The sequence below is a fragment of the Stenella coeruleoalba genome, assembly GCF_951394435.1.
Source record: "Stenella coeruleoalba genome assembly, chromosome: 2".
Classification (NCBI taxonomy): Eukaryota; Metazoa; Chordata; class Mammalia; order Artiodactyla; family Delphinidae; genus Stenella; species Stenella coeruleoalba.
Genome location: NC_137147.1, coordinates 35,653,244 through 35,677,203, shown reverse-complemented (window position 1 = coordinate 35,677,203; position 23,960 = coordinate 35,653,244). Strand labels below are relative to the sequence as shown.

At 34.8% G+C, this 23,960-nt stretch overlaps 1 protein-coding gene across 11 annotated transcripts in view; it reads left to right on the top strand.

The window, feature by feature from the left end:
- Positions 1–23,960, top strand: part of FUT8 (fucosyltransferase 8) — a 489,197-nt gene that overhangs the window by 276,898 nt on the left and 188,339 nt on the right. For 7 of the 11 annotated variants that reach the window (XM_079912160.1, XM_079912164.1, XM_079912159.1 and 4 more), the window contains one exon: positions 12,219–12,306. The exons of 3 other annotated variants lie outside the window; for them this stretch is intronic. The gene's annotated coding sequence lies outside the window, so the exon portion shown is untranslated. Of the gene's footprint in view, positions 1–11,162; positions 11,209–12,218; positions 12,307–23,960 lie in introns of all 11 variants that reach the window. One more of the 11 variants, XM_079912162.1, reaches the window with a different exon arrangement.

Genomic DNA, 23,960 nt, shown 5'->3' with positions numbered 1-23,960 from the left:
AAGATATATAGTTCTTACCTTCAAGTACAGTAGATAGAAAAGGTGCAAAATATGTTCATTAAAATAATAAATCAACTTTTAGAGGGTAAATAAACTTGGATTTAAATCCCCAGGCTCAGGAACTCTTTAGAACTTAGAAGAAATTCCAAATATCTAGAGCAACTTTCTTTTTATTGCATGTAAGGAAACAGATCAGTGAAGTCAAGTGAATTACATTAAGTCATTGATTAAAAGGGAGGTTTATAGGACGTTCTAAATATGAACTCAGTAGTGACAATAGGTAGCAAGTTAACTTGCTTTTATTACCTTAGTGTCAGCTAATGTTGATTGTTCATTGTAGGTACTTTATAGCGAAGCTGCCAATTCTTTTCTCACATAAGTCTAGTGGATATATCAGCAGAATGTGAACTTATATAGTAGGTTATTTTTAGAGGGTAGCTTTGAACAAAAGCCATTTCAGAGAATACTGGTGAATTCAAGTGAATAGTAAAACATTCATTAAAGCAGAATGAGGAAACTTTTAAACTGCATAACTTTTAAAACATAGTTTGGCTTATATGTATGAGGGCAGATAGCGGTAAAATTTGAGATGGAGTATACTTTGTTGATGAAAGTACAACTAATACTGTGAGGATAAAGGAAGAAACTTAACAGAAACTCTTAGGAAGGAAAATAAAACTTTGAGACTTTAATAAGATAGGAAAAATGAAATGTGAAAAGCAATTCAGTTTTATTTAAGGATTGGCCATACATTTATCTCATTATCAAAATTTGTTGTCACTGTCTTCTTTCATTTTCTTCCTTCCCTTACGGGTTCTCTCTGAGAAAGGCTCTAGCATGGTGTGATATAGTGCAGTGCAGTTCTGGCTTTTGTCACTTATGACCAGCATGGTCTTGGACTAAAAGCTTGCTTATTAAGACATACTAAAGTGAATAATTTTTAATTAATCAGACTTTGGAAATTCAGGTACTGCATAAAAAATGAGACTGTATCTTTGATGTGACTATAGGATTACTGGAATAATCAAGTGAAATTGTTTTAAAAACCGAAGACTTCACAAAGGTAAATAATATTAAGGTTTATTAAGGTTGAATAAACCTTAATCTCACCTGAATCTGCTCTAGGTTCATGAGTGATAAAGTGAGCATTTTGACCTTTTCATATATGTGTGTACATATATATATATATATATATATATATATATATATATATATATATATATATATATATATATTGCTTTTTGAGTTTTTAGGTAAGAGTGGACAGATTTTTAACATGGGTTGCCATGTGATAGAGGTCTAAACTTAGGCTCTACAATAGATGCAGATAGGAGCTTGTTAATTTTTGGGTGTACGATATGAGTCAGTAGCTGAGTCAAAGTGTCACAAAGAATGTACGGTTTTTAGTCTTGTTGAATATTATCAATAGAATAGGTTCCGGATTTTAACATCTGGGTTGGATACTTTGACAGGGGCATAGAGTTTGATTAAAAGGGGACTTTAGGAACATCTATTCCAACCCCCTTGAAGATACCTTTTACAGGGTCCCAGAATTAGCTTTCCTCATACCGAAGAATCTTTCTGTTATGTGATGCAGTACACTTTTCTTATGGGCTCTTGTGTTTGGTGTTCTTTGTTTTTGTCGGCCCCAAATGACCTCCCTCTCCATCTGCTGTTGTGTATACTTTACATTTTGTTGGATATGTTGCAGGCTTGACTGAAGAGAGAAACTGTTGATGGAACAGCCAGGAGTAGAAAGAGAATGATAGGTTCAGGAAGCAGGACAAAAAAGGAAATAATGATAACAATAATAGCTAACACTTATTAGCACTAAAGTCCCAGATGCTGTCCTAAATGCTTTTCTTATTTTATCTTACAACAACCTATGGTATTGATATTTTAATATTGAAATTAGTTAAATGAAATACTAATTTAACATTGTGCTAACTTAATAGTATTTACCCTTGTTACAGATGAGGGAGCTGAGCTTTGCACAGTAGAAGGCAGGGTTCATGCGTTTTGGTTCTAGAGACCAAACCTTTAATGCTACCACATATTGCTTTTTAAAGATAACTTGGAGGCCCCTCTGGGAAAAATTCTCTGCCTTTCCTTCTCTAAATGTGATAGCCATTAGAGATAAAAGATGAACATTTTAAGGCTGGTAATAACTTGGTTTAGGTGGTGGTGGTGGAGGACGTGAAATATAGAATTTATTCAACATTTTAAGATTGCATGATGGTATCAGAAAGGAAGGAACCTGAATATAATCTACTATGCAAATCAGAGGGAAAGGGAATTTTGGTGAGGCTCTTGTAAGGACTAGATTTTATGATGCTATATAAGCATGAAAACTTGATATAGGAAGTTTAGTAAGGGCTTATGATCATTAGTTTATATAGATCAGCACTGTACAATAGAAATATAATGTGAACCATGCATGTAATTTAAAATTTTCTGGTAGCCACATTAAATAAGGTAAAAAGAAACAGTTAAATTAGTTTTAATAATATATTTTATTTAACCTAATATATCAAAATATTATTTAAACTAATTAATAAAAAAATTAATGAAATATTTTACATTCTTTTATTCCTACTAAGTCTTTGAAATCAGTGTGTATTTTACACTTACAACATTTCTCAGTTTAAACTAGCCATATTTCACATGCTTGGTGGCTACTGACTACCTTAATGGACAGTGCATTTTTATACCATTAAAAGATATGTTCTTAAAAAATTTCTGACTGAATTACAATTAGATGGCTTATTCACCCCCTGTGGAGGAGTGGAGGGCAATCTGAGGTGGAAAGGCATCACTATTCAGTTGTGTCCAGAGAATCTGCTCAGGAGGGGGAACATTGTTTATACTTAGTAAGAAGAGGTAGGGAAGGATTTACCAAATGTTTAGGCTTCCTGTCATTTAGGCTTCCTGTTGTTTGAGGTACTGTGCGTTATAGTTAGAGGGACTTCTAGGGCATTCCAAATAATTTCTGTGGTCTTTATATAAGTTCTGGGCCCTGGTTTTATATAAAGAGCATAGTGCTTTTTCTGTAGACAGCTCTGGAAGAGAAGCACACAGTTCTTACTCATGAAATGTGGTGTCTGTTGGTTCAGGGACTCTGTGCCTCTGTCTGGAACCCTTCAGAACCTCACTGATTTCACTGATTTGCTTTTATGGGATTTAATATGTTTAAGGTTACATCATTCCTCAGGCAGGGATTTCTAAAATCTGCTTTTTCCTTAAAAAAAAAAAAAGAAGAGAAAAAGAAAAGAAAAACCTGAACAAAATAAACTTATCACATAAAAAAATGACTAAATCTTTTCTAACTATGAAAGTGTAATATGTGTTCTTTGTAAAAATTTAGATAATGGAGGTACATACTTTTACGTGTTTAATGAACAGATCTCCAGTAGAAGGAAGTGTTCACTCTTTGGCTTCCTCCTGTAGTACTGGGGTTCCTTGGGCAGTAGCACTCCAGTGAATCAGACTCTCTGTATGGGACAGGTAGTGAAGATTTTATTTCCTTTAAGAAGACAGTGAACAAATAAGAGGTATGTGTTTTTTCTGGCTGAGTTAAATACGTATATTGTCCTGTATTATGTATCATATTTTATTTGGCTAAGAGCCTAATTTTAATGCATTTCATTAAAAATTTTCTTAGTTATCTGTAAAACTGTAAGATTTATAAAACTAAGTAACAGCTGTAAGGCTTGTGTTAACTTGTTAAGAGATACTGGGTTAAAATACAAGTTCTGCTCTGTACAGTTTAACAGAATAGAATGTACTTTTACCAGTAATTTTCATTTTCTGAGTTTGTAGTTTTAGTGCTATGATGATGTTATCAGTATATAAATCTTTTTTGCCATGACTAATTGTGTTTTATTTGTTGTGAATGTAGTTGTGGTTCAGGTGGGGGTAAGGGAGGTTTGTGGAAACCAATGCTTACCATTTGGGGGATGGGTTGTGGGAAGAAGCAAGCTAGAAATATACTTGGAAGAAAGAAAACAGTAGCCACCTGGGAGTAATTTGAGATGAGGGGAAAAACAGATATTTTGAGAAAAGTTACAGTGTTTTAAAAAATAAATGATTCATATACAAAACTTAATCATTAGGAACATAAAATTTTATGAAATTTGCGTAGGAAACATCATGTTAGAGAACTTTGAATTTCATATTTATTACGTTCATATTTTGTGTGGATGAAATATAGAAGTCTTAGTTATTTTGAATTGACCCCTTCTGTGGCTTCTTAGACTCTTAACTAAGGATCATAGTCCTTATCTGTGGAGAGTCCCAAGACTGAGTTTGACAGGTTAATGAAATCTAAAGTTATTTAGTGTTAGCTGTTTAACTTTAGACTAGATTTTATTAACCTGTCTGTTCATATTTTCTGCTGGAAGGTTAACAGTCATATTGACCCTTGTCATGGAGTTATTAGTAACTTATAATTCTAAAGTACTGTGAAAACATTAAACACTCACTAAGTATTATATTTATTAGAACATTCCTTAGTGCAAAGCAGTTCATTCATTAACCCATACTTAATATTGGTTATTACGATTACCTGTCCTCAGCCATCCATCAGAGTCCTATGCCTGTCCTTCTTTAATTCTTAGACTTACAGGAACGTTGTGAGAGTGGGCTTAGGTCATGACTGACCTGGAGATGGCTCAGGAAAATTCTTGTAAAGGGTGGTTATGACTGTTGGAGTGGTTTCGTAGTGGCTGTTGTTGCCTGGCTGCTTCAGGAAGTTAGGTTAGAGTAAAGGGTTCGGGTTTTGGAGTTACTTGGTTTCTCTTGAATGCTGTCTCTGCTCCTTAACTATCTCTGTGCAAGTTACTTGCCCAGGCAAGTTATTAAACCTTAGTTTCCTTAACTGCAATTTGGAAATAGTAGCAACCACCTCTTAGGGTTGTTAGGAGGACCCCCACAAAATAATATCTCTGATGTTAGGGATAATAGCAGTTTACTGTTTGTTTTTTTTAATAAAGACAGTTGTTTTTAGAGCAGCTTTAGGTTCACAGCAAAACTGAGAGGGAGGTACAGCGGGTTCCTGTGTATGCTTTGCCCCTACATATGCATAGCCTCCTCCATTGTCCACATTCCCCACCAGAGTGGTACATTTGTTACAATTGATGAACCTTCATTGACACATCATAATCAAAAGTCCACAGTTTACCTTAGGATTCACTCTTTATGTTGTACATTCTGTGGATTTGGACAAATATATAATGATATGTGTTTATCATTGTAAAACCATAAAGAGTACATTCACTGCAGCCCCCAAATCCTCTGTGCTTTTTCATCCCTTCTCCCCAACTTCTAGCCCTGGATAATTCCTCATCCTTTTACTGTCTCCATAGTTTTTCCTTTTCCAAAATGGCATATTAGTTGGAATCATACACTATGTAGCCTTCTCAGATTGACTTCATTCACTTTAAGGTTCCCCCATGTCTTTTCATGACTTGATAGCTCATTCCTTTTTAGCACTGAATAGTAAGTATTTCACTGTCTAGATGCACCATAGGTTACTTATCCATTCAGTACCTACTGAAGGACATTTTGGTTGCTTCCAAGTTTTGGCAATGATGAATAAAGCTACTATAAACAACCATGTGTAGGTTTTTGTGTGGACATTAGTTTTCAACTAGCGGCTACTTCTATTGAGCATTTATTTGTTTTAGCCAGACACTGTACTATGTACTTTACATGAAAAATATCATTTAATTCTTATGTATATATAATAGATCATGCAAAGTTTTATAGCCCATAGTAATATATGTCCAATAACTGGTTGCTATAATTATTTTCTCTGTGTTAGTTCCAAGCATGTAGTTTAAGTAGAAGTTGAGGCTGTTAAGATAAGACTCAGGAGTGGGCATTCTGACCAGACTTCAAAGACTTATTGAGGAGTTGACAGTGGATTCGAAGGTGAAGTATATATTAAAGTGTAGTTCAAGGATAATCTGCATGGTAATCACTTAGGAAGCTTGTTAAAATGTAGAGTTTTGGGTTCATCTTTAGAAACTCAGACTTTATGAATCAGAATCTCTGGTCACGGAGCTTGGATTCTGCAGTTTTACGAGCTTAATAAATAATTCTGATTCACCTTGAATTTTGAGAATCATCTTTTTAAATTTATTCTTCCTGATGATTAAAAAATGATTCTAGTGGTTTTTAAATAGTTGTGTTTCTTTGATATAATAAGCTTTCTATTTTATTGGTGATGGAGCTGGTAAATTTTTTCCATTAAATTTTTTCCATGTTATGAGGGTAGGAGGGTAGTGATATTTGTTCATTCAACTTTTATTTAGTAAATATCACTTCTTTGAGGTATATTTTAATTTTTTCATAAATATAGCATATTTTACTTATTATTCAAATAATGTAGTCTTTTTGAATAAGGTAGGAAAGTAAGGCAGATTGAGAACATACTATTATGAAGATAGGTAGAGAGGTGAAGACAGTGGTTTTCTGGTGCTAACTAGAAAGGAAAATAAAACTATAAATAATTTACATAACTAATATGAATAATTAAAACCTGATGGAAATTTTCAAGGAGTTTTGGTATGGGTCACTTTATTAGTCATATTAGTTAATGAAAGAGTCATATCAGGAATGCTCAGCTTCTGTGCTTTTCGACGGTTGTGTTCCCTCCTAAGAACACTCTTCTTCTGGGTTTTGTCTATGTTGGCTTCCTGGGAAGTCTTACTCCAGATCCACAGTTTGGGAAGTCAAGTTTCATCCCTACAGTTCTTCACATGAACCTCAGCTTTCTTAGATTCTTCATGTAAAACCTTACCTAAAGGAACCAATGAATTGGCTTCAAGTCATAATTTTATACTTAGGTCTTTAGAAGACTCCATTTCAGTGAGTCTTTGCATTGGTATCTTTACCCCCCAAATCTTTCTGGCTCCAGCATCCACTTTAATAACTCTGTGGGTTAAGCAACTCCATTTTTAACGTCTGTAGTTTTGTTCATTCTCAGAAATGAGGTCACCAGGGCTTTGTCATTGTTAATGAAAAAGGTATTGTACACTTCACTTTTGGGGAGTGTCCTTAGACTGAATGAAGCTTAAACATCATAGACATTGTTGTTCTGCTTTAAATACTCATAGGATATAATTTTGCATATTTTAAACTCAACCTGTTTGCCAATACAATAATATTATTTATCTCTGGGAACTTTGGCTATATTCTGTTGTGCTATTTAGAATTCACATGAATTATTAAACCTTTCTAGTAGGTCTTTTATTGAGCCTGTTGTCTGACCTCTTCTTTAAAAGTAGTCTTCAGCATTTTCGAAAGAATCATTGGGTCTTCCTGGGACTGGAGATTTTGCTTCTGTTGTGACAGAAGCAGAGAGTGAACTTTTTTAGAAGTTAGGAGCAGTGGGTACAGAAGAGGAGAAAAATCAGACTACATTTTATATCACGCCTGTTTCATTGTGAAAAATAATCATAGCCTTATGTCCTTTTCTTTTCTGAGGAGGGGGCGGTGGCGGTAAGAGTGCAGGGTGAATTAAGGAGGCATCACGGAGAATGTGTCTCCTAACATGGGGTTTCAGTTATTTCCCAAATACAGAGAGCAAAGTGGTTTTCTCCAGACATTTTTCTTTCATAGGAGGCCCGTGTGCAGTATTGGTATGTTTATCACTCACCCCAAAATATTGACAGTGTTGGCATTACAGGTAATCTGAGTTACTGCCTTTTCTGTCATGTTCCTCTCTGTTTTAAGTGTGGGCCACAAACCCGTAACAGTATTGATGTGATTATATTACTATTATAACTGTTGATAGTTTTCCTTTTAAATCAGAGAAAAGCACACTGATTTTTTTCCCTTTATTCTTATAGCATTTTTATTTCCAATAATTATACTTTTCTTCTGAATTATTTCAAAATGTTTTGGTATGGTATTGGTAAACATAGTATTATTTTTTGTGGTTAAGAGTCTAAACTCTTAAACAAGACTATCTGGGTTCAGTTCTCAGCTTTACCACTTACTAGTTGTGTGAACTGGGGCAGGTTATTTTATATAACTCTTGCCTCGGTTTTATCTGTAAGACAGGGATTATAAAATTATCTACTTTTTACACGTGTTGAGGATTAAATCATTTAGCAAAGAACAATGCCTGCAATAGTACAGGCTGAACATGTATTAGTTATTATTCACTCACTAAAATAGTAGTCTCAGTAGATGCTAATAGACTTTAAAAGTTAACAAAATTAATATTTTAAAACTTTAGAAAAGCTTAATTTAGAAAGTTATTTTTAGGCTGGAGTTTTGTGTGCACGTGCGCGCGCGCGCGCACACACACACAAACTCACACACACTCTTTCTCACACACCCTTTTCAAACTGTTACAGAACAATGTTTTTCAAACTTCGATGTGCATGCAGGTTACCTGGGGATCTTGGTAACATGTAGATTCCTACTAGCTTTGGAATAGGCCTGAGCTGCTGCCATTCTAACAAGCTCCACAGGTAATCTGGATGTAGCTAGTCTTTAGATCATAACTTGAGTATTACAGTTATAGAATGTCCTACTAGCGGTTCTGAATCCTTCTGTCAGTACTTTATAAAAACTTGGGTGTTTTTTGTTTTTGTTTTTTAAAAAACATGCCTAGGCTTTACCCCAGACTAGTTAAATCAGATCTCTGGCATTAGTGTTCTGGACATTATCATCATCATTATCATTTTTTTCTTTTTTGTAAAAAAATATTCTAGGTCATTCTCATGTGTGAATAGTATTAAGAGCTACTACTTTAGTGATGTGAAGGAGAGTCAGTAAGCTAAGTAGCTCCATTTTATGTCTTCATTTACTGTTCTCTTCTATCCCTTTAAGCATCTGTAGGGATGATGAAGCATAGCTGGTCAGAACTCTTTAACTAGGAGGCAGCTAATAATTTTGGCTTGAAGTTATCTTCACACTATCCTGGACTAAAAAGTTTGACTCCTTGAACCCTTCTTCATGGCTTCTATCTCCTATTGCTTTCATCATTTTTATAATCTTCTTTGGATTCTCCCTAATTTCTCAACAGCTTCCTGAAAGTATAGTAATTCAAACTCAATATAAAGTTGCTTTAACAAAACTGAACAGTGGCAGAGGCAGAAGAATAGAGTTCCTTCCACTTCTTAAATTCTGTGATTTTTATTAAGGTGGAAAACTTATATTTGTTTCAGACTTTTTATTGGCCCTTTCTTTATGTTTTTGGGAGCTAAAGTGTGTTTTCTACCATAATATTTGTTTTAGTACATTACTTTCTTAGGTTATATTCCCTCTTTTTTCTTTCTCAACTGTACTTCTTGCCTCTGTTTCCCTTCTTGTACATATTTTTGAGGAGAGGCAGTAAATGTTTTCTCATGGACTATCATGTTTTGGGAAAGTAGTTTTCCAAACTGATCAAATCTTGCTGAAATTTTATTCCATCTAGTCATGATATATCATTTAGAATCTGGACAGGGAAACAATCTACGCTAGATATTTCTACCAAGAAAATTTAATACAGGGAGTGGGTTATCAGGTGTCAGAGGCTGAAAAGGCAAAAGGGGAACACTGGAGTAACACAGAGTCAAAAATTGCAGAAAGCATCAGTCATCCAGAGGGCTGGGGCTCAAAACTTCTGGCTGTTGCTGGTACTTCTGAGAGAGCCAGAGAAAACTTGTGGCTGTCACCAACTGCTGCTGCTGGGGTGGAGGGCCTGTGCTAGGGCAATGCTGAGTAGAAAAAGCAAGTTTCTCCTTTCAGTGTTCTCATTGGCAGTATGAGGAAGCTAGCTGGCAAAAGAGAAAAGTAGTTTCCAGAGTTCTATTTTCAGCGTTACTGAGCTGAGTATTAAAGGGTGGATTTGCTGCTGAGAGACTGTAGCTGAATAACCAGCACATATAGCCTTCTCCTCCTCTCTTGGTCTCTTTCTTAGCTACAGGGATCCTGCATGCTCTTAGTGTCTAGGATTTAGAATGAAAGGAGTCATTATTATTATTTTTAAATTACTTGTCTAGCTAATGTGATTTGGGGGCATGAGACAGGACTACGTGCTCTAAGATAACTGTCACAGCCTTTCTTGGGAACTGAGAGTCCATTACTCGTTCCTTTGACTCTAAAGGGATTTCTGTTTTTCAAGATCCCTTATTCAAAATACAAACATTGTAGGAGTACTGATAAACCAGAGGTTAAAAATTGGTCGCTTGGGCTTCCCTGGTGGCGCAGTGGTTGAGAGTCCGCCTGCCGATGCAGGGGACACGGGTTCGTGCCCCGGTCCGGGAAGATCCCACATGCCGCGGAGCGACTGGGCCCGTGAGCCATGGCCGCTGGGCCTGTGCGTCCGGGGCCTGTGCGTCCGGAGCCTGTGCTCCGGGGCGGGAGAGGCCACAACGGTGAGAGGCCTGCGTACCGCAAAAGAAAAAAAAAAAAAAAAAAATTGGTTGCTTATTGGCCAAACAGTGGCCTACAGTGGAACTAATCTTTGAACAGAAGATTATACCTCCTCTCTCATTCTAATATTCTTCTTCCTGCAGAGCTTCTCAAAGTTTAATATGTATGTGAATTATTTGGGAATCTTGTTAAAATGCAGATTCTGATTCAGTATGTCACTGGTTAGGGCCTGAGATTCTGCATCTCTAAGAAGCGCCCAGTGGAGGCTGAAGCTACTAGTCCCTAGACCAAACTTTCTTCTCTCTTTCCTGCTTTGAGAACAAACCACTGGTCTGGCTTGGATCCATTGTTGGACCTGGTTTTGGGTGGTTGAAAGGAGTGGATCATTAAGGAAGAGTTTCTTGCAAGGCCACTTTCTAGAAATATTTTGAGCAATTTTAGTAGAGGTATTTATAGCCATTTCTTTCCAGGTGGCACTAGAAGGACAGTGCCTCAGAATAGGTTGACTTTTCTTCCATAATTTTGATGCTGCTCCAGACGCAGAGGCATGCCAATCACTTGTAGTTTTCCTGGAACATCTGAGGCTTTTCAGTAATTGTGTATATGTTTAAGGGAAACTAATGGGAGATAGGATAGGAGGACAATTAGAAAATTCATGGCATCAGATAGCTTGTGTTCACTAAAGCCATTATTCTTGATTAAATAGGGCTATCTATGGATTTTAAAAATTTGGTTTGAATTTCATACTAAATGCATTTTTCCGCTTTTGACACTTTGATGTCCTTCAGGTTGTCATCAAAGCAGAGGATCTTCTTTCCTTGAGCCAAATAAATGGTAATCTACCTTAATTGAACTTTGCATACAGCCCAAATTTATGAAGTTATTAATTGCTCTTTACATTTGGAGTTTACTTTACCAAGGCATACCTGATCACATGACTAAAAAGTTATTCAGTTGCCATCCTTCAAGATCCTCTGCCTACCTCCCTCATCCCCACTAACCCCAATTCCTGGATCTTTCCTTTTGTCTTTACAGACCTAGGTTTTTAAGATCCTAGGTTCTTTGTTTCTGTCTTTTTATGAATGTTACTCTTAAATTTTTAAAATTCAGGCTGTAGATAATACAATTCAGGTCACGGAATTGAAATAATTGGCCTCTTTATCGGTTGAGGTGAAAGAGTTAAAATGAAAGTTAAGGATTCAGGGCACCCCTACAGAAATGAGGGGTGAAAAAATGCTCAATTTTAGGATCCTAAACAAAGCATTTTGATTGGCATATAGAGACCCTTGCATGCACACAAACGTCCATATTTGAATATTTATAGAAGATAATCTGTCAAAATTACTGTTATTTTAATTTGCCAAGCTTGGCTGATTGCTGCAGTTGGATGTTAGTTGAATTCTAGATGAGGAACTGTAAATAAGAGCTGGTCTAGAACATGCTTTTTGTCCTTGAAGCTGTTTAAATATTCCTCTCCCCCCCCTTTTTTTAAAAAAAAAAACAAAACAAAACAGTGAGGCCTTTTTATATTAGCTGGACTTCAGTGTTTTCCTTTTTAGGGAAAAAGGATTAAAGTAAGGTGATAACAGTAAATACTAAAAAAATTTTTTTAGTTAAGAAAACCATTTACATTTCGTGAACAGGAATTGTTTAAATAGTTTTAACTATTTGTCCAGTCTTTGCTTCAAAGATTTCCCTGGAGAGTTCAAACCTAGGGACATATATCTCTTCAAGGCCTGAGGGGCCTTGAGGTTTCGTGTAAGTAAGTTTTATGTTAACAACAAAGAAAATGTATAGTTGTAGATAATTAATGTTACTGCTTTCTTTTGTCTCATTTTAAACAGTTGGTAATTTTAGTGACCCAGATTCAAGCAGTAATATCTTCCATTGGAAATATGTGATTTCGACATCTTATGTTCTAGGGGAAGAAAGGTAAGCCATTTTTCACGCTTAATATTTAAGTAACTTTGTAAATAAATCAGAATTTTCTCTTTTAAAAGGTTAGAAAACCCTTTTCTCTTTAGGTAGTGTTTTCTCACCCAGAAGAAACTGTATTATTTATTTATGTCATATCGTTATTCCTCAAAAGATTCCACTGAGTCTATATTATTTCAGCTCTAGAGATGATACGATGACTTTCAAAACAATCATACAGTTTTTTGGAGCAGGACTATGTTCTGTGCTCTGTCTGCTAGGCTATCTTGTCCCTTTTACATAGCCATTCTCAGCTGAATAGTTTATTTTTACATATATAACCACCTGACATGACTAGATAGTCTTAATATTTTTGTTTTTGCTTTTGATGTTTTCATTTATCTCTTGTAAACTGCCGTAATTGGATCCATTTTGTTGGTTATTACTTTAGCTAGAAACTATGTCAAGTACTAAGTCTCAGTTTTACTTAGACATTGACTTCGTTTTGGGGTTTCAGGAATGTGGGGTCTCAGGAATATATTTTATATTCAGCAAATTAAAAGTGAAACTTTTAGAGCACTCTTTTCCATTTTTCACAAGCATCCATCTTCATTCTCATTTGACAATCCTTTTTTGGGTAGATTTTCTTTTTTCTAGGAGTGTTTATATAATCTTTCACTTGTTACTGTGTGGTCTCTTTTCCCAGTTCTTTTTGTGGCTATCCCTATTACCATTCTCCGTATATCTCACTCTAATTCCTCATGATCCTCCTAGGAAAATTATATGTGCAACTCTGTAGTTATCCTCTGAATGAAGGATAATCACATTATTAATAATTCCTTAAGATGTTATGCTCACTCCTAATTTTGTAATTAATAATAACATTATTAATAATTATTAATATAAATAACATTATTAATTCCTTAAGATGTAACGCTTGCTCCTAATTTTGTAATGGTTCACCATCTGTTCACTGTGCAAAGGGCTCAGAAATGTCTGTTGTATCTAATGCACCACAGATGTGGAAATAATAATAAAATTTACATTTATGTAAAGCGAAGATACTGCTAATATGTTCCCTTGGGTTTGGCCATTCTGATATTCTTGCTGTGTTTGGAGGCTTATTAAGTATGTTAAAACTCAAGTTGAATACAATTTAAGTCGGAGATATAAAAAGTAATGAGCTGTTTTACAGTGTGATTTGGAAAAAAAAATTAGTTGTATTTCTTGCTTATAAGAACAGCAGATAGCACAGTTGACTAAGATTTTCTAAGTAAAGTAATTTTGATAAAGGTTAATTTCATGGCAATAGAAAATGTTGGGAATTGGCATCCAAATGTCAAATTTCACCTACAAATCTTAGCTTTCTACTGATTTTTCTTTTCCCACAGAGGAAGAATCTTAAAACTTAAATTTATGTAGAAGACATTATAATGCTACTTTAGGAATAAGAAACAGGCTTATTTTTCTGCAATTGAACAGTAGGGATAACCAGTGCATTGCAGTACTTATTGATAGATTTTTTTAAAAGCTCTTATGGAAATTTAGTCAAGTGTTTATTTAGGAAATATTTTAGTGTACAATAATGATGCGGGATCTAAACGATAACCTACGATATTCATCTATGTGTTTTCATTGTTTCAGAAAGAAATGATGAAGTGTATTGTTTAATAATTTGCATTTTGGTATTATTTATAGGGTAAACACTATGAATAATCATATTTTAGGTAATTCATGTGCCATTGAGACAAATTTAGATTTCCATTTGTTTCTTCTCTCCCTAATATCATAAGAGTGCTATATATCACTCTATCAGTTAGTTAAAAGGTAAAAATTGAAAATGGATTTTGTTTTGTTTTGTTTCTGATCTGACATGTAAGGAGCTTAGAAGTCATCACTCCATCCTAACCACAAGTAAAAAACTGAACAAACTGAAAAATCAACAACTCTTTTTAGATCCATCAGAGAAGTGAGGTCACAGGGCAAACCTCTGCTCTCAAATTAGAGAGACAGACAGGCAAATATAGAGAATGACAACTTACCCTAGCAAAAACCTCCAAGGGCACCACTAGTGGGTAGGAAAATCTAAAGTGTGATTAACAAATTGGGGAGACTCCATGTGGACAAGCCTGAGGTAAAAACTCCAGGGGGACCCAGTCATAGAGAGCCCCCCACACTTTCATGAGTTTGCTTCTAGGAGCTCTACCAGGTCCTCACAGTGAATATCTGAGAAGAAGCGCCTGGTGCTTCCTGCAGGGGGAGGGAAGAGTAACCATTTTGAAATATGCCAAGGCATCATGTTTTTCTTAACAAGATCTGCTATCAAGAGAAAGTATTTTACCAGGGCCTAATCTATTAAGGTGTTATCAGAGACTAACTGACCTGGAGGAAGGGAAATACCCAACTGTAGCCTTCCACATGGTGGGGAGAGAAATATCCCATTCCAGTCCCCTGTAGCCATCCTGTTCCACCTTGGAGGGGAGCATAGGACTGAAAAGAACTTGTGAAGTTCACGGCTCGGTGGGCGCAGGCCTAACCATAGCACTGTAGAATGCTTCTACTCCCCTCCACACCTTAACCACATTAGTAAATTCCTATTCGTTACAGTTCCTTTTACCCAGTGCATCGTGTCTGACTTCCAACAAAAAAATTACAAGGCATACTATACTAAAAAGCAAAAACCACAGTTTAAAGAGAGCAAGCATCAGGATCAGACTCAGGTGTGTCAGGAATATTGGAATTATGAGACCAGGAATTTAGAACAACTATGATTAATATGCCAAGAGCACTAATGGAAAAAGTAGACAACCAAGAACAGATGAATAATATAAGTAGAGAGATAGAAAATCTAATAAAGGATAAAAAAGAAGTGCTTGAGATAAAAAGCTATAACAGAAATGAAGGATGGCTTTGATGGGTTCATTATTAGACTGGGCGTGGCTGAGGAAAGAATTTCTCCGAGCTTAAGGATATGTCAGTAGAAACTTCTAAAACTGAAGAGCAAAGAGAAAAAAGACTGGATAAAAGAAAAAACATCCAAGGACTGTAGGACAACTACAAAAGGTACAACATATGCATAATGAAAATACCAGAAGGAGAAAAAGAAACAAGAATAATGACAGAGAATTTCCCCAAATTAATGTCAGACTCCAAACCACAGATCTAGGAGGTTCAGAGAATGCCAGGCAAGATAAGTGCCCAAAAAGCTTTATCTAGGGATATCATATTCAAATTGCAGAAAATCAAAGATACAGAAAATAATCTTGAAAGAAACCAAAGGAGAAAGAATTACCTTAGGTACAGAGATCTTCTCTTCAGAAACTATGAAAACAGGAAGAGAGTGGGGTGAATATTTAAAGTGTTGAGAGGAAAACTCAACAATCTAGAATTCTGTATCCTGTAAAATTATCCTTCAAAAGTGAAGGAGAGTAAAGACTTTTTCAGGCAAACAAAAATTGAGAGAATTTGTTGCTTGTGGACCTGCTTTGCAAGATATGTTAAACGAAGTTCTTCAGAGAAGGGAAATTATATAGGCCAGAAACTTGTATCTACCTTAAAAAAGAAGAACAAGATTAGAGAAAGCATAAGTGAAGCTTGAATAAAAACTTTTATTTTTCTTAATAGATCTAACAGATAACATAATTTGTTTGAAATAATAGTAGCAACAATGTATTCAGTGATTATAGCTCATATATAAGTGAAATGAATGATGACAGTGATACAAGGGTTGGGAGGTAGAAATTAGGAATATTCTTTTATAAAGTACTTGGACTACATACGAAGTGGTATAGTGTTATTTGAAAGTGGACTTGGATTATTTGGAAATGTATAATGCAAACTCTAGGGCAACCATTAAAAAAAAGTTAAAAAAAATGTAATTGACATACTAAGAAAAGAGACACAGTGGAATCATAAAATGCTCAATTAAAACCACAAAAGACAGAAAAAGAGTGGAAGACAGAAACAGGAACAAAGAACAAAAGCAATGAGTAGAAAGCAGTAACAAATATGGTAGATATTAACCCAAGTATATCAATAGTTGCTTTAAATAGCAGTGGTTTAAATACACTAAAAGACAGACTGTCAGATTGGATCAAAAGTCAAGACCCAACTATATGTTGTGTACAGAAACTCTCTTTAAATATGAAGACACATATAGATTAAAATTAAAGGGATGGAGAAAGATATACCATGCTAACGCTAATCAAAAGGAAGCTGATGTAACTATATTAGTTTCAGACAGAGCAGACTGCAGAGCAAGGAAGATTTTCAAGGATAAATAGGAGCATTATATAATGATAATTCTTTAAGAAGACTTAACAATCCTTAATGTATATGCACCTAACAGGTCGTCAAAATATGTGATGCAAAAACCGACAGAATTGCAAAAAGAAGTAGATCGTTCCACAATTGTAGTAGGTGATACCTCAACTCTCCTCTGTCAGAAATGGACAGATGTAGCAGAAAATCAGTAAGGACATATCTGAACTCAGCAGCAGCATCAATCAACTGGATATGATTGACATCTGTAATCCAGCAACAACAGGGAATATGAGAGTTCTTTTTAGTTTTAAATTTTTTTTAGTAGGAGTCACATCATAAATATGTGATCAGAAAGAAAAAAGATGAGGAACTCATTTTAAAAAATACAACAAACTGTCACCTACCTCACCTCTACCTCTTACATATTTTAGAGTAAGAATTTTAAAACTTTGATTTTTTAAAATACTTAAACATTTTTCTTACCTCAAGCTTGGTATAATGAATGAAAGAGTTATGGCGGTTACTTTTAAAAATGAAACCTACCTGGCACTTTTTCATTTACTGGTATTAGGAAGGAATACCTCCTACAACTCTTTGGTTCCATGTAGCAAAATTTGAAAACTGTGAAATATGTATGAATCCTCCATGCCCTAGCCAGTATTTGATAATTATTGACCTCTGCTCCTGAATAATAGACCTCTAGGTATCCATATTCTTTTGAGTGATCTAGAGCAATTGGTCCCCAAACTTTTTGGCACCAGGGACTGGTTTCATGAAAGACAGTTTTTCCACTGACAGACTGGTACCAGTACGTGGCCCAGGGGTTGGGGACCCCTGATCTAGAGGAAGAGCAGAAGCAGATGAGAAAGGACAGGGGAGAATTTGTAAAGGGAGAGAATATTCATTGTTATCATTTGTCTGTCTGGCAGACTTATGATAGCAACACTACAGGGATTAATAACATAGACAGGATTTAGAAATCTTGTTAAAATGGATTCAGTGAAATTGTTCTCCTCTCTGTAGAATTAAAAACCAAACCAAATCAAACCAAACCAAACCAAACACAAAAATAAAATACATCAAATGAACTTTCCTCCTTGGATCACAAGTAGTGGTTTGAGGACAGAATCTATCAATGTGTAATCTCATGGTTTCTGTCCTGTCTTAGCTGCTGACTAGCTGTACAAACCTTGATGAAGTCAAATCATTTCTTACCTCAGTTTCCTCATCTTCAAAATGAAGATAGTGCCTACCTTACAGAGCACTGGTAAGAACTAATTGAGGAAATGCATGCAAGGTGCCCGGCTCATATTTGGCATGCACCGGTGTTACTTCTCCTCCTAGTTCCTTTCAGCATCAGTAGTAATGTCTGGATTCCAGTCCTTGAATTCACTAGTTACTTGTCATGAGACCATTGTAAAATCAAATTATTTTGTCTCTCCAAGTCTAATTTTCCTTTGACATAAAATCATTAATACTCATGTTGTAAAGTTGCGGTTGTAATTCATTTCCTCATATAGTCTAGGAGGTTTTGGTTGAATCTAAATCTGAATGTTAAGTTGCTAAAAAACTGATATAAATATGTGAGTTTTACTGGTTAGATCTTTTGGACACCAAATCCAGAATATTTTTTAAGGAATATATAGTAGGAGGAATGTAATAAGGAAAAGTAAATCTCTAGGTTTTTTTTTTTTTTTTTTTAATGGGAGGACTCTCTACACTCGCTTACTTAATTTTTGCTTAATACAATTCATTGGGAAAGTATTGAAGGATTTATTTTCAATACTTGAATTTATTTTCAAGTATTGAAAGATTCAAATATTGAATCAAGTATTGAAAGATTCAAAGTATTCAAGATTGAAGAATTTATTTTCGCTTGAAATACTGGGTTGACCAAAAGGTTCATTCGGTTTTTTCCATAGGATGGCTCTAGTAGTGCTTAGTTGTATTTAACTTTATTCAAAATAATTTTGTTAAACTGTATATGACAGCTGTCATAGCAATGTTCATTTAAAAAAAGACTTATCAAAATTGGTGAATTTTTGTGTAGCCATTTTCATATTGAAAATGGAAGAAAAACAACATTTTTGGCATATTATGCTCTATTATTTCAAGAAAGGTAAAAACACAACTGAAACGCAATAAATAGATTTGTGCAGTGTATGGAGAAGGTGCTGTGACTGATCGAACATGTCAAAAGTGGTTTGTGATGTTTTGTGCTGGAGATTTCTCTCTGGACGGTGCTCCATGGTCGAGTAGACCAGTTGAAGTTGATAGCGATCAAATCGAGACATTAACTGAGATCAATCAACATTATACCATGCAGGAGATAGCCAACATATGCAAAATATCCAAATAAGCACTGAAAATCATTTGCACCAACTTAGTTATGTGAATCGCTTTGATGTTTGGGTTCCACATAAGTTAAGCGAAGAAAACCTTCTTGACTATTTCTGCATGTGATTCTCTACTGAAACGTAATGAAAATGTTCTGTTTTTAAACAAATTGTGATGGCCGATGAAAGTGGATACTGTGCAATAATGTGGAATGGAAGAGATCGTGGGGCAAGCGAAATGAAACACCACCAACCACACCAAAGGCCGGTCTTCATCCAAAGAAGGTGATACTGTGTATATGGTGGGATTGGAAGGGAGTTCTCTATTATGAGCTTCTTGCGGAAAGGCAAACGTTTAATTCCAACAAGTACTGCTCCCAATTAGACCAACTGAAAGCAGCACTCTACGAAAAGCGTCCAGAATTAGTCAACAGAAAACATATAATATTCCATCAGGATAATGCAAGACCACATGTTTCTTTGATATCCAGGCAAAAGCTGTTAGTGCTTGGCTGGAAAGTTCTGATTCATCCATCCACCGTATTCACCAGACATTGCACCTTCGGATTGCGATTTATTTCGGTCTTTACAAAGTTCTCTTAATGGAAAAAGTTTCAATTCCCTGGAAGACTGTAAAAGGCACCTGGAACAGTTCTTTGCTCAAAATGATAAAAAGATTTGGGAAGATGGAATTATGAAGTTGCCTGAAAAATGGCAGAAGGCAGTGGAACAAAAGGGTGAATATGTTGGTCAATGAAGTTCTTGGTGAAAATGAAAACATATCTTTTATTTTTACTTAAAAACCAAAGGCACCTTATGGCCAACCCAATAGCTACTTCTAGAAAGAATATGCATAGGGCAGTATGTTAGGGAGTCCAAACACTTGAATGTACCTATTTCTTTGCTTTTGTTCTTTTTATCTTAGGTGACTTTATTTTAAAAGGAGACTTCAGTGTACAGTAATGGTTTTATGGGCAGACCTTGGAAAATTATTCAGTACTGAAAATTTTCTGGTTTGATAATTATCAGAGAAAGAATAATAAACCAGTATTAAAATTTAATACTAAATTTTAGTTAGTAAATTAAGGTCAAGACTCATAAATGAATCATGTTAAATGAGTTATGAATTAGATCAGTATTATTGGTGAACTTAGCTATGTGTTAAATCAATATAATTTCTTTGACATAATCACGGAATAGGAATTGATGTATATGTGGTATATTGTATTGAAGGGTTGTAGATTGACGAACTGGGAAGTTTGTATTTTAACGATGTTATAATTCCATGAATTTCAATTAGGTTTATTTGAATATGAATCACTTTTATAAAAACCAGCAGCAAAATATTATTGCTTTTATATTTTGTAGCAGTTGAGTCAGCTTTTGTATGTAATCAGATGAATGTAAATGTAAACTTTAACTTATTTTCTTACACATTTCCCAAAATTTAGGAAATAATTAGCATACAAAGTGTTAATTACTTTTAAGAATTCCCAGTTTATCATTTTATTTGACATTATGTAGCTCCTTATTAGATGCTTATTAACAACCCTGAAAATGTTGCACAAAGTATAGTCTTTGCATGCATAGTCTTTACCTGCAAAAAAAAGAATAGAAGAAAATACAATAAAAACTGAATTGCAAAAACATTGAGCGAAGACAAGCTTCTGCTGAGAAGATGGATATGAATGTATGTGTGAATGTTAGGGACATATGGATATGTTGATTATGGCCACATTTAGTATTTTTGTTGTAAAGCAGAGGATTTACAGAGATAGATTAAATGCATTATGGGTATGGCTGAGATCAAAATAACTTTATTTTCTTCAAGAATTTTTTTGTTTTGGTTTTTTTTTTGTGGGGGGGGGGGTATTGTGTTTGTTTTTAAAAAAGCCAGATACTTAAGTATAAAACTGGGTAATAATTTAAACTACATTTTTCTTAATAATTTAATGTTAAGAACAGTTAGAATTCTGTGATTGCAAGGTATTATTTGGACAAGTCATTCATAAAGTAATATGATTTATATATTTTTCTCCTTTTTTATTATGGTAAAAAATATATAACAAAATTTACCATTTAACCATTTAAAGTGTATAATTCAGTAGTGTTAAGTATATTCACATTGTTGTGCAAACATCACCACTATCCATCTCTAGAACTTTTGCATCATTCTGAATAAAACTCTGTACCTATTAAATATTAACTTCCTATTCTTCCTGACCCCCAGCCCCTGTAACATGGGGTTGCTATCCAAAATATATAAATAGCTCATACAGCTCAACATCAAAAATACAAACAACCCTATAAAAAATGGGCAGATGATCTGAATAGATATTTTTCCAAAGAAGACATATAGATGGCTAACAGACACATGAAAAGATGCCCAACATTGTTAATTATCAGAGAAATGCAAATCAAAACTTCAATGAAATATCACCTCAAACCTGTCAGAATGGCTATCATCAAAAAGAATACAAATAAATATTGGTGAGGATGTGGAGAAAAGAGAAGTCTCATACATTGTTGGTGGGAATTATAAATTGGTGCAGCCACTGTGGAAAAGAGTACGGAGGTTTCTCAAAAAACTAAAAATAGAATTACCATATGACCCAGCAATTCTACTCCTAGGTACATATCCAAAAAAAACGAAAACACTAATTCGAAAAGATACATGTTCATAGCAGCATAATTTACAATTGCTAAGATATGGAAGCAGCCTTAGTGTTCATCAACAGAAGAATGGATAAAGAAGATACAGAATGCGTGTGCACGTACGCGCGCGCACACACACACACACACACACAGACACACACACAATGGAATGCTACTCAGCCATAAAAAAGAATGAAATTTTGTCATTTGCAGCAACATGGATGGAGTTGGAGGATATTATGGTAAGTGAAATAAATCAGAGAAAGACAAATACTAAATGTTGTCACTTATATGTGGAATCTAAAAAATAAACGAGTGAATATAACAAAAAGAAACAGACTCCCAGATATAGAGAACAAACTAGTGGTTACTAGTGGGAGAGGGACGGTGGAGGGGAGGGACAATATAGGGTCTAGGGGATTAAGAGGTACAAACTACTATGTATAAAATAAGCTATAAGGATGTATTGAACAACACAGGGAATATAGCTGATATTTTATAATAATTATAAGTGGAGTATAATCTTTAAAAATTGTGAATCACTATGTTATACACGTATATTATATAACATAATCACTATGTTATACATAGTGTATATGTATAACATATACACTATGTTATATAGTATTGTACATCAACTAAACCTCAGTAAAAAAAAGTCAAAATAATGAAAAGAAAAAAAAAACTTTACTCCGCATTCTCCCTGACCCCCAGGCCCTTTAATCACTATTCTGTCTCTGATTTTGACTACTCTAGGTTCCTTATGTGAGTTGAATCATACAACATTTGTCCTTTTGTGATTGACTTCTTTCACTTAGCATAGTGTCTTCAAGTTTCATCCATGTTGTATCATGTATCAGAATTTCATTCTTTTTAAGACTAATATTCTGTTTTATGCATGTACCACATTTTGTTTATCCATTTATCTGTCAATGGACATTTGGGCTGTTTCTACCTTTTGGCAGTTGTGAATAATGTTGCTATGAACATTGGTGTGCAAATGTCTGTTCAACTGTGGTCATGTATTTTTATATATTTTTTAACATTTAAGGATATTTGAGGTAATGAAATTCTCTTTGAATGGGCTACATGAATATCTGTATTTTCACTGATATCAGTGAATATTCATTGAATACCTGTTGTGTATTCTAAGGGATATAAAGAGAATATTTATTGAATACTTACTGTGTATTGGGGATATAAAGAGTAATAAAACCATGATACTATTTCTGAAGAACTTACAATCTAATGAGAATAATAAGGTGTGTTTATGAAAACACAACAAACTGGTAGCATATACTTTTTGAAGCTGAAGAGATGTTCACAATCTGATCCAAACCAGCATCCTCTCACGCTAAGATTTTTGCATGTCATCCTAACCAGTTAAGAGGCAAAATACATGGCCATAATCGACAAGCATGTTCCATTCAAGCATGTGTATTTAACACATGCATTTAACATTCAAACATGAATTTTGGAGTGATCATACTAAAATGGAAGTTGGATCATGACACTCTCCAAAACAGTCTTTTCCAATAACAACATCCTTTGAATGACTTATATCTTTTTGTCCAAACTCCTTCCTTAACTCTGACTTAATCTCCTATCTCCACCTCTACCTTGAGTTGGATAAATTTTTGTTGTGGATATATTTCTTATGCATGTAAAAAGGCTTAAGTGTAAGTGAGTAAAATGCAGAAGGATGAACTCTATATGTGTCTCAAGGTTCTTTCCAGGCTTATGATTCTAATTTAATCCCTATAGTACCTGGATTTCCAGATGATAGAAAACAGAATTAGTATGTCTAGAGGTTTCTCAACAGATCTATTTCATAATAATTTAAAAGACCAAAATTTGATTGGAATAAAAACATTTTGGTGTGTTTTGATGTTTCAGTGGTATTTTTCCCTCTCTCAGAGTATTTTTTCTGGAAAAGCAAAATTAATCTTTTGTGAATTCAGTCATAATTTTTCAGTTTAGTTGGATTTTTAAGGTTTTTCTGGGTGCACCAGCTGGACCTTTTGGATACTGCTCTTTTTCCACTGAAATGTTAGCAAGACCAAAGGAAGACCTACAACCAGCTGTTAGATTCACGTTTCCTTTGGATGATGTTTTGAAGTTCAAAAAAGGAACTTTGAGAATTTTAAACACAGCTGAGCAGAGTTTCCAAGAGGTAACATTGTAACACTACTTTTTTTCCTCCATATTTATTTTCTTGACTCCCAGTAGAGATCCTGAATGCTGAGTGGTGAAGACGTTTATAGGCTTATTACTTTGTAGGGCAAAAAAAAATGAAAGAAATAATTTCAAAGTTAAAACTTAAAAAAAAGGAGATAATTGTAGAAGTGAGGAAGGATGAATGAACAAGGATGATCATCCATTCATTCAGTGCATATATGAAAGTCTACTGTGTACCAG